The 23,001-nt window shown below is 43.4% G+C and overlaps 1 protein-coding gene across 4 annotated transcripts in view; it reads right to left on the bottom strand.

Annotated features, from left to right (window-relative positions):
- CHRM3 (cholinergic receptor muscarinic 3) overlaps window positions 1-23,001 on the bottom strand; it is a 526,415-nt gene that overhangs the window by 99,762 nt on the left and 403,652 nt on the right. For 3 of the 4 annotated variants that reach the window (XM_033412960.2, XM_004283819.4, XM_033412961.2), the window contains one exon: window positions 1,732-1,852. The gene's annotated coding sequence lies outside the window, so the exon portion shown is untranslated. Of the gene's footprint in view, window positions 1-1,731; window positions 1,853-17,311; window positions 17,421-23,001 lie in introns of those variants that run through there. The other variant, XM_049696650.1, reaches the window with a different exon arrangement.

The raw sequence follows: 23,001 nt of genomic DNA, 5'->3' as shown, positions 1-23,001 counted from the left end.
ATATGCCATGAGAAACTGCAGTGAAATGAGGCATCGCCAGCGTGGGCTGAAGGCACCAACCCTGGTCTGGCCTTCCGTGTCCGGGTAGCAGACAGCCACGCACGTGCCGAGGAGGCACCGGCCCAGGCGCACAGGGGCCCCTCCAGCTACTCTCAACATTTATTATTCGGGAGCTGTGTTCTTTAGGTGTTTGTGGAAGGTCAGCGTCTAATCTGGTTCCGCCCACAGCTGCACAGTTATAGTTTTCTTCACCGCATTTGCCCTCGTTTAGTATCATTTGACATTCTCTCTGCTTGGCAGTTTTCTCTTTAATTCCTTTTGGAAAACTATTTTTTCCCTAGTTTGTCATTTTACTTAAAAAATGTGTTCTGGAGTTGTATGCTTTTTCTGTCTTTCCTATTTGAAACACCTCCCATAAACTGCTTACTTATGAGAAAAATAATTCATTTTATCAGCATCATAAAGTGATACCTAGTTTTTGAACGGTTTCTTAAAGATGACCCGGACTCATTAGTAAGTTATTTCATGGGGGATGTTCTGAGCAATCAATGATATTCTCTTGACGATACTGACTTGAGGCTGAGAGGGAAGGGAGCAGGGACAAAGGCATAATGGTCCACTTGCTGGATACACAGAATGCAGAGAAGTGAGCGAAAGCCAGGCTCTGCCTTGGGCATCACGTAAGTGGCCTTCCTGGAACAAGGCTAGGGGAATTTGTCACCATCTGCTTGTCAACTTTCTTGGGAGCATTAGCTATCATCCTGCTTAAAGGGATCAGGCATGACCACGTGGTACCTGGAGGCCTTTTCTGGCTCTATGATTCCATAAGGCTGTTGGTTTTTACATTCCCAGCTTGAATGTCATTATGTCACTGATTCCCAGCCTCAGTTTCTGGAGGGGTATCACCTTATCTGCCTCCTTCATCAAGTTTTCTTAAAAATTATTAAACATAATGTAGGACATAGTGCTTTGAAATTAGATTATGTACAATGACAATGATCCCACTTTGGCATAAATCTGTGATAAACTTTCCACCATTGGTTTGTAACATTTCACTCTCAAACTTCTGAGTACCTGACTAAACCAATCTTTCTGATATTAACTTCTCACCCTCCTCCTTATTATTATTGTTATTTTAATTATTATTTTTTTGAGACCAGAGTTCTAGTCTATTTCTTTGCCACTTTATAACTGTGGGGAAACTACAGCTGTTGGGTTTGGTTCTCCATGCATGTCCTTTTTTTCTTTTTCATTGATTTTTTTTTTTTTTTTTTACTGTTCATTGCTACTCTGGGTACCTATGTTACTCAGGTAATGATGCAAACAGTGAAAATTTCCTAGGCTCCTCAAAGACACAACTGAATGAAAAACATTTCCACGTCTCATTTTTCAGCAATGGTGTTAGCGTTCAGAACACAAGTTTCACTCCTATTGATTATTTATACATATTTTTTTGCCTCGCACGTTTGGGTAAACGTGGGGATAGATAATAGGAATCTTCGTTTACTAAGGTTATATAATAACTAACTTAAGTATAACTATAAAGTTACCTTCCTGGATTGATATTGAAAAGCAAGATCTGGGTCTCAGTCTAAACTTTTTCTTCTGTGTTGGCAATTTTTCTAGTTGCAAAAGTTATTTGAAGAAGTACTCACTGCGTTTCTGGAGAATAACGATTCTTCAATATACTCACATTTCATGCTGGGTAAATTATCATCACTGTACACCCACCTTTACATGTGTTGAAACAGATTCTGGTTAAACAAATGCACAGTCCCTGGAAAGTAGCCAAAAGCTTTTCTCCTGCAGTTCCCGGTACTCCTCTTAGTTAGCCTTGTGTTAGTTTTCTATCCTGTTTTACAAACACAAATACAAGTTATAAGACACTGTTCGGGAATCCCAGCATCAGAATTAAGTCATATGTATTTTTAGTTGGTTGTAAAAGAGCAATTATTATCATTTTTTTAACTTCTTTATTGGAGTAGAATTGCTTTACAGTGGTGTGTTAGTTTCTGCTTTAGAATCTTTGCTGGGACGAAGAGCAATTATTAATACTTAATTGTGTTGGTGACGGTGTCATAATTTTTGAACGGCATTATAATGTAGTGGATTAGATTTCCATCCAGAAATACTTCCATTAATGTTTCTCCTCTCTTTGCGAATGTTCAAAGTGCAGTTTTAGAAAACTGTATTCTGATTTTGGAATTTAAAGATTCTGTTCTTAACCTTCAATAAAGCAGTTTCAAATCTGCCCCTTTTGCATTCCACAAGGAAGTGAGCCCTGGTGTGCATGTTGAGGGCACATCGACACGTGCCCTCGACATGTCTGGGAGACAGCACGCATAAGGCCTGGGGCCCATCCGCACCCCTCTGCCCTTCATCACTGACACTCCCTTGGCTCCTGGCTCTTGGTTTCTACTTCCCATGCAGCACCAGGTAGTGCGGAATGGAAGTGAGTGCCATCAGAATGTGCACCAGAATCTGGGAATATCTTGATAACTGATGTGAGTGGAGAGTCGCTTCAAGACCAGCAAGGACTCCAAGTAAAGGCATCAGAGGGCCTCCACTGCCCTGTTTTCTTGGAGACAGATCAGATCGCTCCACATACTAAAGTAGATTAACTGGGGTAGAGGATGGGACTTGCTGTTGCCCATTAGATCAAGCAGAGATCAGTGTGTATGTAACTGATTACAGACCCTAACCACAGTATCACTGAAAGAGTTGGCCGACTTTATCCTACACAATGGACACACCATAAAGTAAATAAGGCGGCTTGAATTTTAACAACAGCTGAACTACAGATGCTTTCCTCTGATTTGGGAGCACCACCTAACCTATTACGTCAGAACATGCAGCTCTTTCTGCTGTTCACCTCCTTGGATGGTCTGCAGGCACATCAGAAGACAGAAATAAGCCCACAAAAATCACCATGGGTCATGACGTTTCTAGTTTGCCTTCAGTTTAACGATGCAAGAGAATGTAAGGAGAGAAGAGAAGAAATCTCATTCAATGCCTCTGTTGTGTGAGTCCCTAATGAACAATATACACATCTAGCTGTGGCCATTTTAAAATGGCTATAGCTTTTTTTTTTTTTTTTTTTTGGCGGTACACGGGCCTCTCACTGTTGTGGCCTCTCCCGTTGCGGAGCACAGGCTCCGGACGCGCAGGCTCAGCGGCCATGGCTCACGGGCCCAGCCGCTCCGCGGCATGTGGGATCTTCCCGGACCGGGGCACGAACCCGTGTCCCCTGCATCGGCAGGTGGACTCTCAACCATTGCGCCACCAGGGAAGCCTGGCTATAGCTTTAGTGTGAGATTGTTTAAAGAAATACAAAATGGCCCCTGAAATGTAAAGCAGAAAAAGCACAATTTTTGGCCACTTGTTTTGCTGTCTCTCTTGAAGATCTGTGAGGTATCTTCCTATTTACTGTGCTGTAGAACTACTGGTTCTTCTGGGCTTGGGGATTCAAAAATGGATTATCTGAACACCCTGGAGGTCTTGCCCACCTGATGAACATGGGGTGCGGCCTCGCCCGTGTCCTGGATGTCCTATGAGCACAGGGGCAGGTAGCTGTCTCTGGGGAAGCCCCTGAGACTGTGTCTAGAAATGAACTGTGAAAAGGGTGTGGACCAGGGTCAGAGGGGAGTAGGGGACCCCAGATCAGTCACACAGCCTCTTCATTTGTGAGAACCAGAGGATGACTGGCAGGGCAAAACAGCTCTTAGACACCTCTAGCCTGCTCTGCACGTCAAGCTTTACTGTAAACAACACATTAACAGGATGATGGTATTCTGATTTAGCAGCCTGACGTATGTCAGAGCTCACGGTAACAGGGCTTCAGTGCGATTTTTTCCATACACGTTTCTTCAATGAACATTTCCACATAGCAAATTCTTGCCACAGTCATCTTAATGACTTTAATCTTCACACTTATCTTTTCTACAGGCTTTTGTACATGCATTTAACTTTCCAATCAACTTTCCCTGATCCTTTAAATGCGTATATATGCAGCTCAATGCCTTTAACTATCTTTCTCAACATGGCCAGAAAACAGTAGAAAATTGAGGTCAAATGCAGGCTGAGTTAGGAAGGGATTGTAGATCTATCTGTTTGCTACTCTTCTCCCTCCCAAGGAACCACAGGTCCCAAGATGATAGCTGATCTCTAGAAATATTAGAAATGTAACTGTGGAACGTGTTGACCCAAACCCTTCCTATGCGTATGATGAAGTAACTGACCACGTGCCTCTCGGAGGGGTCCTAAGATGCACACCTGCAACCGTGGGACCCGTGCCCACCAGCCTCCGTTATTCCAGGTGACACTGGTTAGAGGGCAGGGAGGGCAGATGTCCCAGAGGGGCACTGCTGCTCAGCTTGGCCACGGGCTCCGGTCAGGAAGGTGCGCTAAGTGGTGGGTGGCAGAGAGGATGACTGACATCCCTATAACATGAGGTGCTCTCAGGAGCACAGAGGACCCTGGCCATTGGGAGTCTGGCCATATGCATGACGCAGGACTGTGGCTCTCAGTCAACCGACTACATGTGAGGCAGGACTCTAGGACAAGAGGGACACATACATTTGATTTAATAACTGGAAACCAAGGGGTTGCCGGGGGTGGGAGGAGCACAGGAAGGGCGAGAGTGAATATCATTTACTATGATGTGTGCTGTAAGCTGAAATGTGTATCCACGCTGCCCCCCCGCCCCCATTCTTACATTGAAGCCCTAACCCCCAAAGTGACCATATTTGGAGACAGTACATTTAAAGAGGTAATTAAAGTTAGATAAGGTCATAAGGGTAGGCCCCTAATACAGAAGGGACACAAGGGATCTCTCTCTAGGCATGCGCAGAGGAAAGGGCAGTGAGGATAGAATGAGCAGGTAGCCACCTGCAAACCAGGAAGAGAGATCTCACCCGAGACCAGCTCTGTTGGCATCTTGATTTTGAACTTGTCCTCCTGAGACGTGTGAGAGAATACATGACTGTAGCCTAAGCCACCCAGTCTGTGGTGGCCATCAGAGTAGACAGAGACAGTGTGGCAGACACCGCAGGTACTATTAATTCATTTAATTCTCAAAACCTCTGTGTGAAGCAGGCTTTATTATCTCCGTTTTATGCGTGCAGAAACAGGCTCAGAAGAAGAAAGCCATGTCTCTAATGCTCCATGGCAAGTAAGTGTCTCTTGACGTTTGAACAGGGAAGGGGCACGGTAACAGCGGAGCTCGTTTTTTGACTGAATTGCAGTTCCCCGAGTCCGGAGAGGGGGGATCTCTTTATGATTTAAAGATCTGAGCTGAGAAATTGGTGCGAGCTTGTGGAAGCCAGTGGGTGGAGTAGTGGGTTTGTCGGGGGTGAGGGTGGAGGTTGTGCATGTGAGTGCTTATGTGTTAGGGGGAGGCATCAGCTGGGAAGAGCTGGGGGAAAGTCTGAAAGACTCTAGGTGGTCCCAAGGACCCAGGGGGAGCTCTGGCCCATGACGATTTCAGTGGGGCTGTGTCCTATCTTGAAAATTTCGGCAGTTCTGGGGAGGGGACCATTAGAGAATATGACTCACATCAAACTGACTGAGAAACCCCTGTTAGGAAGGGGAAGGTAAGGAGATAAAGGCGGTTGTGCAAAGACTCAGGGAAGGAGACCTTGAACGAAGAGCTAGCCTGGATTTAAGTAGGTCTTCAGGATTGAACAGGGAGCTTCCGGGATGGGCATTCCTGGCTCCCTAGAGAGGGTCACGAGTGCAGCGAACTCTCTATGTCCAAGTATTCTGCAAAGCTTTGGGCATACATCAGCTCATCTATCCTCACAAGTGCTTTTTGAAACCAGTACTAATATCCCTAAGTTTATAGATAAAGAAAGTGAGGCACAGAGAGGCTGGATGTAGTTTCTCAGGTCACACAGCCAATAAAGGGGCCAAGGTTTGAGCCCAGGTGGACTCACTCCCCTGTTCTTAACCACTAAATTCCACCTCCCGGTGACTTCCTGAAGAAATCCACCTTGCTCTGTACTTCCTGGACCAGGAGAGGGGCAGGCAGGCACGGCCAGCAAAGTTCTGAGCCTGGTATCCAAAAGGCTGACATTGACTCTTTTTCTTCCTCCACCTGTGTCTCAGTTTGCCTTCCTTCAAACAGTGTCATTCACTATAGATCTTACTTATAGACTCTCCGTGGGATTAGTGAGGCAGTTCTTGGAAGTTATTAATAATTCTGCTCAGGAAAACAGGATTATGTGGATTAAAAAAAAAAAAAAGGAGCATTCCTGCTGGAGTAGTAAAGCAAGACTGTATTAGGAAAGACCATCTCTTTGAAGCAAGGCAAACACATTCCCTTAGCCTGAATCAGCTTCATGGGAATGGGTAGCAGCAGACATCAATCATACTGACGTGCAGCCTTTTCTGCCTTCTAGAAGCTTCTCTGCAGCCCTGTGGCTCTGTCAGCTATGAGAGCATCCAGATGGCATTAACTGGTGGGTGAATCCTCTGGATATACAACACTGGGAGGAGAGTCTGAGGGGAGAAAGCTGACTAGAAGCCTGGCTTTGTTTTTTTTGTTGCTGTTGTTGTCGTTTCTCTTTTCTTTTTTTTTTAATAATTAATTTATTGGTTTATTTTCGGCTGCATTGGGTCTTCGTTGCTGCGCACGGGCTTTCTCTAGTTGCGGCGAGTGGGGACTACTCTTCGTTGTGGTGCACAGGCTTCTCACTGCAGTGGCTTCTCTTGCTGCGGAGCACGGGCTCTAGGTGCATGGGCTTCGGTAGTTGTGGCACGGAGGCTCAGTAGTTGTGGCTCGTGGGCTCTAGAGCGCCAGGCTCAGTAGTTGGGGCGCATAGGCTTAGCTGCCCTGCAGCACGTGGGATCTTCCGGGACCAGGGCTCGAACCCATGTCCCCTGCACTGGCAGGCGGATTCTCAACCACTGCGCCACAGGGAAGCCCCTTTTTTGTTGTTTTTGTTTGCTTCTTTCTTTCTTTTGGCTTCCTAAATGACTCTTAGCCAAAAAGAAAAAAAAAAAAAGGCCAACCAGAATGAAATGTATTGATGTCTGATGAACTGTAATGACCTACTGTCCAATTTGTTATTGAGATAAAAGTGCCACATTGATTTTGCTGAAGTGCTGTCACTACACATCATTCATCTGGAGAAGAGTCAATTAAGAGTGCAATTCAGAGATACATCAAATCGGACCAAAGGTGTAGCAGGAGACCCAGGCAACGTGTGCCTCAAGATCAAATACAGGTTTCAAGATGAAAATGTCTCCCTCCTCCTCCTGAAGTCAATTTACCTCTGTTCAATGTTCAGATAGCATTTTGTTTCACATTTGATTTAATTGCCTGTAGGTTGAGCTAGACCTACCTGGTGGCAAATATTCTGGCATTTTCTTTATACTTGGGTCTATGAGCTCACTTCCTTCCACTTTTCAAATTACTTCTTCTGAAAGATTTAAGCTTTCAGAAAGACTGTATTATATTATTGGGCTTAATTACTGTAAGTTCTGAAATAAGTACCATTTCAATGAAGATATGGACTTATGCATAGTATATGGAATCAGACAACAAGGCAGGAGGGCTCTTAGAATGTTTTAGACAAACCTCTTCATTTTTCAAATAAAGAAACTTGCTTAAAAATGGAAGAAAAGGGACTTCCCTGCTGGCACAGAGGTTAAGAATCTGCCTGCCAATGCAGGGGACATGGGTTCAAGCCCTGGTCTGGGAAGATCCCACGTGACGCGGAGCAACTAAGCCCGTGCACCATAACTACTGAGCCTGCGCTCTAGAGCCCGTGAGCCACAACTACTGAGCCCGTGTGCCACAACTACTGAAGGCCCCACGCCTAGAGCCCGTGCTCTGCAACAAGAGAAGCCACCGCAGTGAGAAACCTGCACACTGCAACTAAGAGTAGCCCCCGCTCGCCACAACTAGAGAAAGCCTGCATGCAGCAACGAAGACCCAATGCAGCCAAAAATAAAAATTAATTAATTAATTAAAAAAAAAGAAATGGAAGAAAAAATTTCCACAAAACAAAGTGAAGAGAGTTGAAATGTAGTTCAAAGTCACATATTCCCTTGCCTGGGAGAGTCCTGAAAATGAGTATGCTCTGATTTGCGATGACAGTACAGAGGAGGGTATACATAAATCAACACAGCTACTTTCAATTTTATTCATGAACCCTTTTCTGTGGCCTTCGATTGGCAAAACTGACTTTATCTCTGCCTTCTGATAACATGATGAGGTTGCTAAAATGTATAAAAGGGATCGATGGGTGGTTTGCCAGAGGAAAGAGAAAGAAAAGCAAGTATACAGTAACATGAAGGATGAGGAGGTTCAAAAAACTAAAAACAGAGTTGCCATATGATCCAGCAATCCCACTTCCGGGCATAGATCTGGACAAAATTGTAATTTGAAAAGATACATGAACCCCTATGTTCACAGCAGCTCTATTTACAATAGCCAAGACATGGAAGCAACCTAAATGTTCGACAGATGAAGAGATAAAGAAGATGTGGTAGGGACTTCCCTGGTGGCACAGTGGTTAAGAATCCAGCTGCCAATACTGGGGACATGGGTTCGAGCCCTGGTCTGGGAAGATCCCACATGCCGCAGAGCAACTAAGCCCATGAGCCACAACTACTGAAGTCCCACGCCTAGAGTCTGTGATCCGCAACGGGAGAAGCCCCCGCAATGAGAATCCCGCACACCGCAACAAAGAGTAGCCCCCGCTCGCCGCAACTAGAGAAAGCCCGCGTGCAGCAACAAAGACCCAATGCAGCCAAAAATAAATAAAATTTAAAAAAAGAAGATGTGGTAAATACATACAATGGAATACTACTCAGCCATAAAAAAGAATGAAGTCATACCATTTGTAGCAACATGGATGGACCTAGACATGATCATACTGAGTGAACTATCAATAAGTCAGAAAGAGAGAGACAAATACCATACGATATCACTTATATGTGGAATCTAAAATATGACAAATGAACTTATCTGTGAAACAGAAACAGACTCACAGACATAGAGAACAGACTTGTGGTTGCCAAGGGGGAGGGGGTTGGGGGGAGGATGGATTGGGAGGTTGGGATTAGCAGATACAAACTGTTATATATAGAATGGATAAACAACAAGATCCTACTGTATAGCACAGGGAACTACATTTAATATCCTGTGATAAACCATAATGGAAAAGAATATGAAAAAGCATACATATATACGTATAACTGAATCACTGTTTCTGTACAGCAGAAATGAACACAACATTGTAAATCAACTATACTTCAATAAAATAAAATAATAATAAAAAGAAAAGAATCAGGAGGAGCCCAAATCCTGTTCCTATCTCTGAGGCCGACTCAGTCACACTCAGAAACCACTTGCTGTGCTGAAACACAATGCCTCATTTACAGCACTTCTGCGTGCTGCCTTCTGTCGACCCTCTCTTTCCCGAGCTCAGCCACTCATCAGCGTGCCTCATCCCTGGGATGACAGACAAATCAACATTACAGGCAATTTCACTGACATCCATAATGCTGAAGGTTCCAGCAGGTACACGTGGTAGTTACCGCAGGTGAAAGGAAAACCGGTGCATTCCCCCGTGGGTGGGGTTGGGGGAGGGAAAGGAAGCTTTGTGTGCTTCTGAAATTCACATTATATTTGTCTCCATGTGACTCAAGACTATTTCTCCTATGAGCGACTAAGAGGAGAAGCAGCCAACACTGTAAAGCAGGGAAGGCTGAGTTTGCCGAGAAATAACATCAGATAAACTCTACGGTGCCTTGTTTAAATCCCATGCGCAAGATTTAGATAATCCATGTGCATTTATTTTGTGACACTGAGAGGGAGAGAGAGAGAAAGAGAAAGGGAGAGAGAATGAAAGAATGAGAGAAAGAGAATCCAAAAGAGAAAGAGAGAAAAGAGTGAGAGAGCGAGAGAGAAAGAAACCACATACTGAGCTTCATTCTCACTTTGATATTTACCATTGGACTTCTAGACCATGAGCACCTAAAGCGATTATAATCTATAATATAATCTATAATCTATAATATAATCTATAATCTTCTAGACCATGAGCACCTAAAGTGATTATAATCTTTCATTTAAATTTGGATTTAAACAACGAAAAAAAATCTCAGATTGGCCTTTTGAGATTATTTCATCCATTTTTCTTCTAAGGGAAGTTAGTAACTTTCACAGGATTATTGTGAAGTTGGGTGTGAATAAAAGCAAAGAACTCTGTCACTGGGAAGGCCTTCCTACAACTCTATGTGTGAAAGTTGCCTTTACTTCACAGTAGAAAGAGGGCAGGTTTTAGAAGGAGATACATTGGTCTGTTACTCCACTACTTCCTAAAGAAGCTTCTGCAGAAAACTAGTTCCATGAAATTTTCTTTAAAAACATGAATTTAGCTTTCCCAGCACCATTTATTGCAGACTGTCTTTCCTCCATTGTACATTCTTGACTCCTCTGTCATGGATTAATTGACCATGGGTGTGTGGGTGTATCTCTGGGCTTTCCATCCTGTTCCATTGATCTGTATGTCTGTTTCTGTGCCAGTACCATACTGTCTTGATTACTGAGCTTTGCAGTATAGTCTGCAGCCAGGGAGCCTGATTCCTCCAGCTCCATTTTTTTCTTTCTCAAGACTGCTTTGGCTATTCGAGGTCTTTTGTGTTTCCATACAAGTTTAAAAATTATTACGCAGCCATAAAAAAGAATGAAATAATGCCATTTGCAGCAACATGGCTGTACCTGGAGATTATCATACTAAGTGAAATAAGCCAGAGAGAGAAAGACAAATATCATATGATATCGCTTACATATGGAATCTAAAAAAAATGATACAAATGAACTTACAAAACTGAAACAGATCCACAGACATAGAAAACAAACATATGGTTACCAAAGAGGAAAGAGGGGTAGTGTATATATATATCCAAATCACTGTGCTGTACACCTGAAACACGACATTGTAAATCAACTACACTTCAATTAAAAAATGAATTTAGCAAAGGATGCCCACTATATTCTCCAGTTCAGAGATTCACAATACATATCAGTATACTAACGGTCCTAAGTACAACCTACACTTAAAAAGGTGGGGTGGAAGGTGTGAGAAAAAAATCTAACTTAGACTAACCAGAATTTCAAACACTTGTTTGATCAAACAAACTTTTCTCCATGAACTAATTTTGGCAAATATTCAGTTTCTCAACTGCTTCAGCAAACAGCTTATCTCCTACTTCCCAGTCTTATTCCAAATGGAGGGGAAGGCACTGAGAAATCCCAACCAAATGAAGTAATCACAGCATAGCAGTTAAGTCCCCAAGGTCACATAGGTGGGAAATGCAAAAGGACTTGATGCATGTGAAATGTTTAACAACATATTCTATAGTTTCTGGGAAGCCCTACCATGTACATCTTATAAGTAAGCACATACATGTTTACGGGAATATTCTCCATTTGGTAGGGGAGATTCAAACAAGTGGTTAAGGGAATTCCCCCAAGTTTCACCATCAGTTCTGGGAATGCCTCAATGAGACCCAGGCTCTGTTGCTCAGCAGTCACCAACACCACTGGATAGGACCTCCCATCTCACTGCTGGAGAGTCATCATAATGGCGGGACCAGATCATTTTTCCTCTAAGAGAAGTGATGTTTTCTACCAGATACTAGATTATAGCAAAAGACTCCAAGGGGACAAAAATCCTTCCCAGGATGGTGGCAATCAGCCAGTTCATGCATGATTGAAATGAAACCAAGCTTTGCTTCTGGTGTTGATCCCAGGATCTCTGCTGCTGAGTTGGTAGCCATGGTTTCAGGTTCACACAAGAATCCTAGATGTACTCTCTACACGACTGATATCCAAAGGTCTAAGAAATGGACTGAAAAAAGAGTAAATAGATACAACTACAAAGAGACTAGTATTATTATAAAACTTGTCCATAAATTTTCTTAGTATAAATCATGAATTTTAAAATAGTATTTAAAATAAGTAGGCTTAAAGGGCTTACATGGGGAACCCACTATAATTTCTATCCCCACTGTATCTTATATGTCTCGCTTTCCTATAACTGTAACTTGTGTTGCTAGTTTTGCAGGGTAGAGACAATATTTTTTATTTTTTGGATTCCACCTGACACATGTCAGGCTCTTGATATATTTTATCAAATGAGTGAATGAATGTATAAATGAAGGTGGCTTAAAAAGTAATTTAGGGGCTTCCCTGGTGGCGCAGTGGTTGAGAGTCCGCCTGCCGATGCAGGGGACATGGGTTTGTGCTCCGGTCTGGGAAGATCCCACATGCCGCAGAGCGGCTGGGCCCGTGAGCCATGGCCGCTGAGCCTGCGCGTCTGGAGCCTGTGCTCTGCAGCGGGAGGGGCCGCAGCGGTGAGAGGCCCGCGTACCGCAAAAAAAAAAAAAAAAAAAAAAAAAAAAAAAGTCATTTAATCCACATTCTGTGCCTTGTACTTCATTTCATGCTGCTCACTTGCAAAATTTATCCGTTGGTCACTGAATAGCTTTACCTTCTATTCATTTTGGTTGCCTCCCCACCTGTGATACTTTTTGATGCTATAAATTCTGTTTCTTTTATCATGTTTTTAAATTGGGTTTAAAACATCCTTAAACTGTGATTAAAATAACACGGAACAGTTCCTTCTCCCTCTTGAAATTTCTCCTGAAGGACTCTGACATTAAATGCCTGATAACCATGGAAAAGATGCAAAGCATGAATCAACATGCAGATCTCATTCTCTCGACTCCTTTCCTAACTTCTAAAGGTTAGGAAGCCAACGGAGCTAACACATGCCTTATAGACTTTGGTTTATGTATCCTCGTTCTATTGCGGTAAACTGTGCTAGTGAACTCAAGGTATCAAGAATGTCAGATTGTGTCAAAAGAATCTGAGAATAGCTTTCTTTGGCTGAAGCAAAGGAGGTGACAGGAGATCAGGGGAAAAGCTGTGGTTAGGGGAGGGCCAAGCTGCAGCAACCAGAGTGAGGAGGCTGAGGCTAACGTGAAGGGCTTTAGGAAACAGCCAGAAGCTCTCAGTGCCAGGGTGACCAGATCAAAGTGGCTGGCAAAGAAGATAATTTTCACATGGTCTTGGAGGGCCTGAGTGCAAGACAACAGGTCCTGTGGTCAGCGTGCTATCATGTGCCAGATGAGCGCCACATCATAATTGCTAAAATAAATCTAATCACAGACTACCTGGGAAACACAAAAGGCAGAGCCTCACTGTAGCATCGGTCTGCTCACACAGTTCACAGACAGAGCATTCTCAGTGATGCCCTGAAATGTTATCCAGACTTGGCAATCAGGACGGCTTTTACCAACAAAGTCAAATCATGGGCAAGTGCAAATCCATAAACTGTGTCTTGCTTTAAAAGAGAGGAGACGTTTTAAAAATTCACACATACGTATTGAGTATGCTTATGCCCGAATATGTAAGGTGGCAAGGTTGCTCTATGCTCTTAGAAGCAAAACTTAGGATGATTCTAAGGATATCTTGGAAACCATGGCTCAGTTAGAACCACACACAGGTACAGGTACAGGTACTCAGCAGTGAATTTACACTTACAGGTGGCCATTTTCAGAAATGCTACCAGGGCAATATTACAACGTATGAAAGGTGAAATGAGGTCAACTATTTTCCTTAGCCTCAAAGGGCTGATAAGCAGGTGGCAGTGTTTAATCACAACTTGGTAGTCCAGCCCCATTTGTTAGCTCTTACTAGCAAATGATCAACGTGTCTTTGGACTTGGCCAAGGACACACTACTGATAATTGCAAGTACTCTGAAATTTAACATTTATCACTTGGCCCTCTATGATAGGCTACTGGGAAACAAAACTTCCAATCAAGGCTTCCCTGGTGGCGCAGTGGTTGAGAGTCCGCCTGCCGATGCAGGGGACACGGGTTCGTGACCCGGTCCGCGAAGATCCCACATGCCGCGGAGCGGCTGGGCCCGTGAGCCATGGCTGCTGAGCCTGCGCGTCCGGAGCCTGTGCTCCGCAACGGGAGAGGCCACAACAGTGAGAGGCCCGTGTACCGCAAAAAAACCCCCCAAAACCAACCAAACAAAAAACTTCCAATCAATTCCAGGAAAGTAACATTTGAAGTACGTGGCACAGGTTTAAATTCTGGGATCCTAAGCACATAATCTGGAAATCCTCCCCCTTCCCAGTCCTTCAGGTGCATTCCCCTTGAAGATCTTGGGATGTGTTCCCCTGGCAGGGCCTTTTTTTGATCTCACAGGAGGAAGTCGACATTTCCCAGTGCTAGCCTAGCTTTCCTCTGGAATACCAGCAGTGCGGTCCCCAGGGCCATGGGGAAGTGGGCTGTGACTTGGCCCCCAAGTGTCTGTGGGCTCTTCATCAGAGCTTCAGCAGGACAGCCAAGTGGGCCTTCAAGTTCTCCGGCATCCCTTTCATAGCCTGGGAATGCAAAGCTGCACAGATCCCTTTTTGGTGAGGATTACCTCACAGCTGGCATTTCACCCCAGCCCCAGGGATTGCAAAAGGATACTTGGAAGAACAGTCATTACATTCTGACAGCGGAAGCACACAGATCATCTCGGGTCCCCTAAGCTTGGCCCAGGCTGATAAACACAACGCTAACGGTGGCCACATTCCACACGTGGGCCTCCTGAGAATACACTGCATCTCAAGGCAGAGGAGGAACCTTTGCGAGTCCCGAGATTGAAAACTGCAACGGCCACAAATACCCGCTCTTCCTTGGTTGAGCAGACGCTGCCTTGGCCTTTCCTGAGCCTGTCTACCACCTAGGTGGAGAAGTGCGTGGCTTCCTTATCTTCTCATGTGGCGAATCAGCTCAGCTGAAAGGGCAAAAGGAGGCTTTGCTGAAGCAAAAAGGAAAAACAACAAGTGGGCCCAAGATGTACTCCTGGGAGGGGACAGTGCTGGGGGAGGGACGGGACAAAGAGGCGGGGTTCACGCTGGCTTCCGAGCTGAAATCTTTTGGGTTCAAAGGCTGATCTTTCTAAGCCATGTGGAGAAAAAAAATAGACTTTAGAGTCACAGACCCCTGGTTCTGACTTCCTTATTTCCTCCTTTTGTAAAGATTAGCATGCAATGCTTCACTGGTAGCTTGTCAAGATACTACTGATAGGAAAAGACAGTATTATAAATAAGCCTTTTTAATGACTGCCTGTCCACTGCATCAACACGAGCAGTCATCTGTGTTGGGTTTTATAGAAGAGCTGATTAATTCTTTTTAGTCTGTTTCTAGGGAATGCAAATGCTTTAGGCAATTGTCTGAAAGGCTTATACAGAGTCTATGTACAGTTAAAGGTTATGAAGAAAATCAGTGGTTCGCCCTGATTCTTTCTTCATGATCCATTTTGAGTTTTAGGAAACAGAAGGGTGACAGTCTTGTCACACCTGATTAATCAGCCCTATGGACACAGCAAAGATGATCACCAGGCCCTTTCCAGGTGACAAGTAACAGACTTCTTTATTCCTCCAGATGTGATATATCATTAGACCTAGAAAAGATCACCTGTATAAGAGTGAAAATAGTTCACATAGCATGTAATAAAGGCAGCATGAGGTTGTCTCCTTACCCATAGCACGATTCTAGGGCAAACTCTATTTGCCTCCCTTGTTTTGAATGCCCAACGTGAATTCCCACCTTCTCTGGCGCAGATTAATCCTGCCCATAGAATAAGCTAGCATTCTGTTGAGTGATCAGGGCTGTAATGATTTACCTTGCCTGAAGGTCACAAAAAGGGAGAGACACAAAACAGACTTGCAATTCCTTTTTGCTCATCTGATTTCAGCTGTGACTTGTCATGATGTGTGCATACATTCTGTAAGGCTGTCTTTATCGAACTCCCATGCAGTAAATACTTCAGAGAAGCTTGGCTGCAACTGGACTTTGGGGCTATTCAGATCTGGGTCAAAATAATCAGTGTCTTGAGAAAGACAAATATCATATGATCCCACTTCTATGTGGAATCTAAAAAAATGGTACAAGTGAACTTATCTACAAAAAAGAAATAGAGCTACAGATGTAGAAAACAAACTTATGGCTACCGGGGGTAATGGGGGGGGATACATTGGGAGATTGGGATTGACATATACACATTACTATATATAAAATAGATAACTAATAAGGACCTATTGTATAGCACAGGGAACTCTACTCAATACTGTGTAATGGCCTATATGAGAAAAGAATCTAAAAAAGAGTGGACATACGTATATGCATAAGTGATTCACTTTGCTGTACACCTGAAACGCACACAATACTGTAAATCAACTATACTCCAATAAAAATTAAAAGCAAAACAAACCCCCCCCCCCAAACTACAAACTAACCAGTGTCTCAAAATGACATTTACTAACAAAGAATTCAAATAAATTTTGGAATAGTTCTCTTTAAAAAATCTGCATTTTAAAATAAATGTAATGCATAGTCGTTGTGGAACGGCTTGAAAAGAGAGCAAAGAAAAGAATAAATGAGATCATAATCCCTTATGATGCAGCCATCCAGCAGTGACTACGTTTAATTATCCTGGTGTATTTCAGCATTTAGGGATATGTGTGTATAAAGCAAAAAACTTGATTATGTGCATTTCCAATGTCTTACAGCAAATCTGCCTCGGTTACATGTACTAAAAAGAATAAATTAGAGTTTTTATTTGGTGAAGCTGATGAGTTAAAATACAACAGGGCACGTCAAGATCAAAGAGGAAGTGAGGAAAGCCAGAAGACATTTCACTTAAATATCTGAATGCCATGCATGATTACTAAGCCAAAGAAAAACTATTTATCTGGCCTGAAGAATGTTATTTAAATCCCAGGCTCATTCATGCTAAACAGAGGCAACATTTTCCATTCACTTCTCCAAGGCTTTTCTTCTCCTGGAAGAGACTCCCTTTTCTCCCCCTCTAGCATTCCTATTTATGAGCTTAATGCCCACAATTGAGAAGGATAAGTTTAGAAGGTATTCACTGCCAAAATGATGATATTTAAATGGTAGGACAATTTTTAAACAAGGTGATTTTTTTTTTTTCGTTGTGCCAACCTATAAACATTATTCTTGCCATAAAACTCTAAACTAAAAACCACTAATAAAAAGGCCAGAAGAATAATTATTAACAACGAGGTATTAGGGAGTTGGAGCAACTTTTCTTTCTCTAAAGAACAAAAAGGAACTACATTTTTAAAGATTAAAACGGTCACATGATCTTCTACCGAAATAAGACTTTGCTTCTTTTCTTATATTTTCATCGTGTTAGCAACTAAAACCTGCAGATGGAGTGTTAGTCAAATCCCGAGACTTTGTTAGACACGGTCATCTAATACTAACCTCAAATAAAGAAACTGTATTAATGGGAATTTTCATTATCATCACCATCAAAAGTCACAATGCAGCCACAGCCATTTGGAATATTCTTTGACCAGGGAGCAGCCTACGGAGAGATGACAGAACACATGCTTCTTTATGGTTCTTCCTGGAACTATTATCTTTCCATCTTGAAAGATAACGGAAGTAACATCTAATATTTCTAGATGCCTTGTATACCTAGCTTTTCTTTCAGCGATTAACTTTCCTTGCCAAAACTGCCTAGTCTGCTTACAGATATAGAGAACAAACTAGTGGTTGGTTACCAGTGGGGAGAGAGGCAAGATAGGGGTAGGGGATTAAAGAGGTACAAACTACTGTGTATAAAATAAATAGGCTACAAGGATATATTATATAACACAGGGAATCTCGCCAATATTTTATAATAACTTTAAATAGAGCATAAGCTATAAAAATACTGAATCATTATGTTGTACACCAGAAACTAACATAAAATTGTAAATCAACTATCCTTCAAGTTAAAACCAACCAACTAACCAATCAAAAGAACCCCTGCCTATTCTGAACCATGAAAAGAAAGTTAAAATTTGTCTAATTTTTTTAGAAGGGGAAACAGCATGCAGGTATGTATTTGTTTTCTATGATATATGTGAACACAGTAATGGCCCATTTCTCAGACGAAGCCTGGCCCTATGGCGTGTGGGCACACTCAAGGTCATGTGACCTGCAACACTACATGCCCTTACTCTGTAGGCCTGATGCATCTGGCCCACTAATTCACTCACTGCTGTCAGCTTAATTCCTGCAGTCAATCCTATTTTCTTGCTAAGCATATGCCCCCTTACTCCTGATGAACTCAACAATTATAATCTCTGGAGGCCCACAGATGTGTATGTCGGGTGTAACTCCAACCCATACTGCAGGGTCCTGCCTAACACCTGTGCACAAGTGTTTTGTTTCTTTTTTTAAGTGAATGAGGCCAAGGCCATTTTAAGCAAGCAGTCAGGACACTGGAAGAGCAGAAGTTCTGAGATCTGAGATCTTCTTTCGGGCCTCTTATTCATTAGATGGCTGCTCGAAGCTGGGCAAAAGCTGCTACTGAATTGGAGGCTGGCAGCCGAGGGCTCATTCCATCCCAGAACCTCTCCCAGGAAGCTGCTGACAGGAGCAGGGTAGGGGCTTTATGTGGAGATGTGTCAAAGGTGTCTGGGCAGGCTGGGTTCCTTGATATCTTGGCCCAAGGAATCAAAAGCTTTCAAAATACAAAACTCACTCAGGAGAGAGCCTGTTTTTTAAAAAAATGTAGTACTGAAATACCATTTATTAAGACGCTGGAAAAAAACATCGGACACCCGCTGCGGAGCACAGGCTCCGAACGCACAGGCTCAGCGGCCATGGCTCACCGGCCCAGCCGCTCCGCGGCATGTGGGATCTTCCCGGACCGGGGCACGAACCCGTGTCCCCTGGATCGGCAGGCGGACTCTCAACCACTGCGCCACCAGGGAAGCCCCTTATGAATTTCTTAAGCTAAATATTCAATATATAATTATTGATAGGTTTGCAGGAAAAGGAATTTATCTGCATCAATGGATACAGGTCAATGAATACCCTGAGCGAAGGGGTGTAAATATCTGTTCAAATTCACCTGAGGCCTATGAGTTACAGCTCATCATTAAGCAAGCTATGGTGTTTTTTTTGGTACACCAGGAGTCAGATAAACTGCGCTGGACCAGGAGCTCTGCCAACTAATCACTGTTATGAACCTCATTGATTCTCGTCAATTAAAAGGGCATGATACCACCCTCTCATTTGCAGGGATTAATTGAGATGCCAAATGAGAAGTGTGTAGCCCAGTGTGTCCTGAAACACAGCAGCTTCAACATGCAATAATTACTACTCTCATCATTATGACTTACTTTAGGTCTAGAAGGGAAATAATGCAAGAGGGAAGGAAATGAGCGGAGGATGACTTTAGGATACTGGAGGAATAGGAGATGGAAATGACTTAATCATCTTTGGGAAGAATGAGAAGAAATGAAAGAGTAGAAATATTAGTACAAGGATATGATAAAGGAGAAGAAAAGAGTTTGCACAAGTCACAGCCAGAGAGAAATCAAGAGGAAAACATATGAGAGCAAAGTGACACAGCAAAAAAGAAAGCATCAGTGTGCGCAGCTAGGGAAGAAGATTTTGAAGAATGATAGAGCTCTATCTTCTGCTGCCTCCTCGGCCCCAGCTAGGAGGAAAGGACTGCAGTTCACTCAAGCTGAGTCATAGGATTTGGGGATGAACTTGCACATGCCCTGTGGACCACATGATGTACAGGAAAGATGCCGTGGAAGTCAGGGTCACCATCAGCCTGTTTCCCTTAGAAACCTGACTGCAAAACAAACTCCCTTCAAAACAAAAGGCAGTTCTGATCGAAATGAGGATAAGACTTCCAACAGTACAAAGTGGTGGGGTAGCCCTTCTACCTGTGCCAAGTAGGAACAATACAACTCAAAGGCCCCTAACTTTGAGAATTTCCCAGGAGAGCATGTCAAACAGCAAATGCACAGGGGTTTACCACAGGAAGCATAACTTCCCCATTGTAGTCCATTATGAATAAAGAAATGCAATGGATACCATGTAAGGATGCAATGGGATGGGATGGATCAAGTGAAAGAAAGTCAATTTCCCCTCATGGTTATGACATCTCATTTTTCACTCCCGAGTTTTATTAAGCTTCTGCTTCATAATATGGTTCCTCTTTCCTGTGCCATTGTCCTTGGAAATATCTCAAAAGACAGTCGATTTTGTAAAAGCACCTTCCACGGATTCTCTCAGTAAAATCATAAAGCTGTCATCACCCAGGAGAGATAAATGTTCCCCGAGAAGGGGAAGGCTGCCTCTCTCCCATTAGCATAATGTCTACTGCTCTTGGAGACTATAAATCCTCTGATCATCATAGTTTAAAAAGTAAATTGGTTTGGTTGGCAAATCTGGCAAGTCTGACAATGGCAAGATACCAGTCTGTCTGCTGCTGTACCCAGGGCTACCGCAGCAGAGTTAAATTCAGACAAATGCCATTGTGACTTAAGGCACTTACTGGGAGCTCCAATAGACCGTTCTGAAAGGGAGAGCTGGTGCCCTGCTTTTCTGCGTCACTTGATGAGAGGTCCGCTATGCTTGGCAACGTGGTACATACCCTTAGCTGGCCCGCATCATTTAACTTGTTAACTATGATTACCTACCATATGCCTTTCAGATTTTATCTTAGCGGCTAAGACTAGAAATTTCATACTAAGAAAAAAAAGTTGATCTTTAAGAATTTAATCCATAATTAAATTTGACAGTGAAATGATCAGTGAGGATGGGTAGAGAAACCGGTCACCTCTTGAAATTCAAAGCTCTTTGAATCGGCTCCAGCTGATAAAAAAGGAAAACATTTCCCAGGATTCCTGCCTAATGTGGTGATACACCATGCTCTCTGGGAAATGTACTGTATGGCAGGACAGGAATAAAGATGCAGATGTAGAGAATGGACCTGAGGACACGGGGAGTGGGAGGGGTAACCTGGGACGAAGTGAGAGAGTGGCACTGACATATATACACTACCAAACATAAAATAGATAGCTAGTGGGAAGCAGCCGCATAGTACAGGGTGATCAGCTCGGTGCTTTGTGACCACCTAGAGGGGTGGGATAGGAAGGGTGGGAGGGAGACGCAAGAGGGAGGAGATATGGTGATATATGTATATGTATAACTGATTCACTTTGTTATAAAGCAGAAACTAACACACCATTGTAAAGCAATTATACGCCAATAAAGATGTTAAAAAAAATAAAAGGATTTGGTAAACTGACTCATGGTTTTGAAAGGAGTGTGATGATGAAAATGCATCCCTGTGTTTTTTGTTTTTTGTTTTTTTTTTTGCGGTACGCGGGCCACTCATTGTTGTGGCGTCTCCCCTTGTGGAGCACAGGCTCCGGACGCGCAGGCTCAGCGGCCATGGCTCACCAGCCCAGCCGCTCCGCGGCATGTGGGATCTTCCCGGACCGGGGCACGAACCCGTGTCCCCCGCATCGGCAGATGGACTCTCAACCACTGCGCCACCAGGGAAGCCCATGTCCTCTGTTTTTTAAGTACGTTATTCTTTCTGTGTTCCCCACTATAGCCAAGTGAATAAGTGATAAGCAAATATGTACCAAAGTTCACCTGCAGGATATGCTTTAAGGACAGTGTTGTCTGAATTTGCTGCCATGTGTTAGGCTTTGTGTTGTAATAACAGACTATATCAAAATGGCCCGGCACAAAGGATAGTTACCCAACCCCAAACTTCCAACAAGGTAAGACCTTGTGTCCCCGTGCATTAGGAAAAAATACAGCTTTCCCCCCTGCTCCGCTCTGAAGGAAGACTCTAAAAATATCTCCAGGGGCTTCCCTGGTGGTCCAGTGGTTAAGACTTTGCCTTCCAATGCAGGGGGTTGTGGGTTCGATCCCTGGTTGGGGAGCTAAGATCTCACATGCCTCGGGACCAAAAAACCAAAACATAAAACAGAAGCAATGAAGACTTTAAAAATGGTCCACACCAAAAAAAAACTTAAAAAAAATGTCTTCACACTGTGATGTGAGGAACTTAATGTATCATTTTTCTCAGGGATATTTGTATTGTAAAGACAATGGGAAGAGTATGGCCAGATTTAGCAGGAATCATAGTGTGCATATGGTGGATTTTAGGCTTCGTTAGAAGAGATATTTTCCTGTGGAGCAGCTTCCCTGCGCCTCTCAATCAAACCTCAAATTAAGATTTAGAGCTGACTACACATGCCATTTACATGTAGAGTGAGTCCTGGGTCCTTCAGCTTCTTACTCTCACAAAGGCTAGGCACTGCCGCTGATAAAGAGAGGGCACCGCTAAGCCACTGGATGGGGTCTTTAGCATGTAATTCACAGGCGGAGAAGTGTTCTGAACTGCCTTGCCGTGTGGCATTTCAGCTCCTGTTGTATTTCTTGCTTAACGAGCTGTGTTAAATTTTTACATATTCTCAGCCGTCAGTATGAAATAAATTTAAAAATGATGATATCGTGTGGTTCAGAATCATAGTTTTTCTTTAGCACATGTTTAATGTTTATTAGTTTAAGGGGAGAGATACAAAACCTCAGGGTTTCTACTTACCCTGGACCTACAGATGATCTCGGCAAAGTCAGACTGTATAATTTCAAAGCGTCTTGGCTTTATCCAAACCCAAACCTCTACAAAAATCTCACTTCATAGAAATGACCCACTGTTTCTCATGTTTGGAAATGTCAGGGATTCATTAGAGGGAAGAGGAAAAATTTGGTCTATTTTTATAGGACGGAGAGCCAGAATGAACAAGAAAAACAGACCTGCCACTGGGGCTAAAGTTCCTGCTTCACCCGCCCTTGGTCACCAGGGAGATCTGGGGGCAGCAGGCACGTTTAGCCTCATCCCATGATGAGCTCAGTGCATATTTGCTATCACAAACATGGAAGGTGTAGTGTCACAAGCATGGAAAAATCCAGAAGATGTCTGGATAGCTTCCAGAATGCTGAGTTGAAATGCAGAGAAGCGGAGCAGTCACTCTTTACAGCATTCTGGGTACTACTCTTTTTTTTTTTGTTTTTTGCGGTATGCAGGCCTCTCACTGCTGTGGCCTCTCCCGTTGCGGATCACAGGCTCCGGACG

Source organism: Orcinus orca, chromosome 14, assembly GCF_937001465.1.
Source record: "Orcinus orca chromosome 14, mOrcOrc1.1, whole genome shotgun sequence".
Lineage (NCBI taxonomy): Eukaryota > Metazoa > Chordata > Mammalia > Artiodactyla > Delphinidae > Orcinus > Orcinus orca.
Note: the sequence above shows the minus strand (reverse complement) of the source record. Positions and strands in the feature narration are given on the sequence as shown.